This window comes from Carlito syrichta, unplaced genomic scaffold (assembly GCF_000164805.1).
Source record: "Carlito syrichta isolate Samal-C Ts95f unplaced genomic scaffold, Tarsius_syrichta-2.0.1 Scaffold304428, whole genome shotgun sequence".
In the NCBI taxonomy this organism is placed as follows: domain Eukaryota; kingdom Metazoa; phylum Chordata; class Mammalia; order Primates; family Tarsiidae; genus Carlito; species Carlito syrichta.
The window spans coordinates 74,798-77,086 of NW_007248524.1; positions in this window are offsets into that span (position 1 = coordinate 74,798).

Consider the following 2,289-nt stretch of genomic DNA (forward strand, 5'->3'; position numbering starts at 1 on the left):
GAGCGTGAAGCTGCGCCGGCGCCCCGCGGCGCCAGCTCGGCCCTCGCGGAGGCGCTGGCCGCGCGCTGACGGCGCTCCGCGGGCGGCCGCCGAGCGGGGCCCTGTCCGGAGCAAGTCCGGCACCTGCGGCCGGCCGGCGCCATGGCCGCCGGCGCCGCGTCCCGCCAGTACCCGCTTTGTTGCGCTCTGCCCGCGAGCTCGTCCAGCAGCCGACCTGCTGTCTCTCCCACGGACAGCGTCTTCCTCGTGGTCCTTGGGAGCGCAAGCTGCGCTCCGCTTCTTTCGGCCAACAACGTCTGGATTTTCGCTTCCGGGGAGCATCACGCTTCCTTTGCAGTTGGCACAGGATGAAGCGTCCCGAGCACAAGCGAGTTACCTCCCGCCCCCGTTGTTTTTCTTTTGTTCTGTTGGTTGAGCTGGAGTCTCGCCCTGTCGCCCGGGCTGGAGTGCAGTGGCACGCGCACGGCCACCCCGGCCTCCACCTGCGGCTTAGCGGGTCCTTCCGCCTCCGCCTTCCACGTAGCTGGGACTACAGGCACGCCCCACCATGCCCGGCTAATTTTCTTTTTCTTAATTGTAGAAATGGGGTCTCGCCAAATTGCCCAGGCTGGTCTTGAACCCATGAGCTCAGGCCATCCTCTCACCTCGGCCTCCCAGAGTGCTGGGATTATAGGCATGAGTTTTCCCCCCATTTTTAATGCTGTATTCTATTTTATTTTATTTTACCATTTTTTTTTGAGTCGGAGTCTCACTCCATCGCCCAGGCCAGAGTGCAGTGGTGCACTCACAGCCACCCTCACAGCCACCCCAGCATTGACCGGCTGGGCCCCGGCGATCCTTCTGCCTCGACCTTCCAAGTAGCCAGAACTGCAGGTACAGGCATGTGCTACCACGCCCGGCTAATTTTCGATTGATTGTAACGATGAGGTCTCGCCAAGCTGCCTGGGCTGGTCCCAAACCCACAGGCTCAGGCAGTCCACTCGCCTCGGCCTCCCAAAGTGCGGGGAGGAAAGGCTGAGCCACCGAGCCTGGCTTCATGCTGTATTTGAGAGGAAGAATCTGCATCTAGGTCGACGTTGGCTGCTTGCTCCCACCTGTAAGTAGCAGTCTTAGATCAAGTTCCCAGTGGCAGCACCGGGGGGAGTCTGCGGTTTTTGAGGATGACCGGCCAGCCCCACACCCCCCTGGGTGCCGCCGGATTCCACCCTGTTTTCTGGGAGTTTTTGACTTTGGCCGTTACTTAAATCTTCTGAGTCTCACCGAGATTTTTGTGTTTTTTCTTTTGTAAGAAATCAAGAATGCCACACCCAGAACTGCACAAATACTTGACTAGTGGGGTTAGAGTAAATGCAGCAATGCAAGCAGCGGATCAAAAGGCGCGCTAACATTTCTCTCGTGTCAGTTCTGGAAACCCTCGACCTCTTAACGGGACCCAGTTTCCTTTTATTAAAAAAACCAACAACTCAGAGTTGACTTTTTCAACTCTGTAGATCCTGTTGAATTCGGAAGAAATTGCAGGCGATCTCCAGCTTGAGTTTCAGAAGTTAGTTTGTAAAAGAAGGGAAGCCATGATCTTTGACTTGGCTGAAAATGAAATAATCTCCTGTTTGTGTGAATTTGTGCGAATATTTCCCGTAGGAACAATGACACAGGAAAAGCGCGGGCTGCCACTCGACCTCTGTTCAACTCTGCTTTTATGGAAAATCTTGCCGTCCTCGGCCCCAGAGACCACCCCCCTTCCCTCACATGCACTGCATTTTTCAAACAAGCTTTGGTGTGGATGATCCGACAGCAGAACGGTGGCATCTAAAAGATCAGAGGCCAGGCACGGTGGCTCATGCCTGTAATCCCAGCACTTGGGGAGGCTGAGGACAGAGAGTTGAGCCCAGGAGTTTGAGACCAGTTTGGGCAGCATGATAAGACCTTGCCTCTATGAAAAATGAGAAAATTAGCCGGGTGTGGTGGCATGTGCCCTAGACCCAGCTACTTGGGAGGCGGAGGCAGGAGGATTGCCTGAGCCCAGGAGGTTGAAGCTGTGGTGGGCATGCCACTGCACTCCAGCCTGGGCAGCAGTGAGGCCCCAGCGCAGAAAATGAGATATCACGGATCCCAGACTCATCCTCGTCTTCAAGGAGCTGGATGTCTGGGAGGTGGAGCGAAGTGGGAAGAGCTCCAGACGAAAGGAACAGCAGGGCCAAAGGCCGGGAGGTTCCCGGCCCGCCTGGCCGGGTGGAAGCCACCGGAGAGGCGCCCGGCCCGGCCGGGGACGAGGGCGGTGCAGGGGGCGGG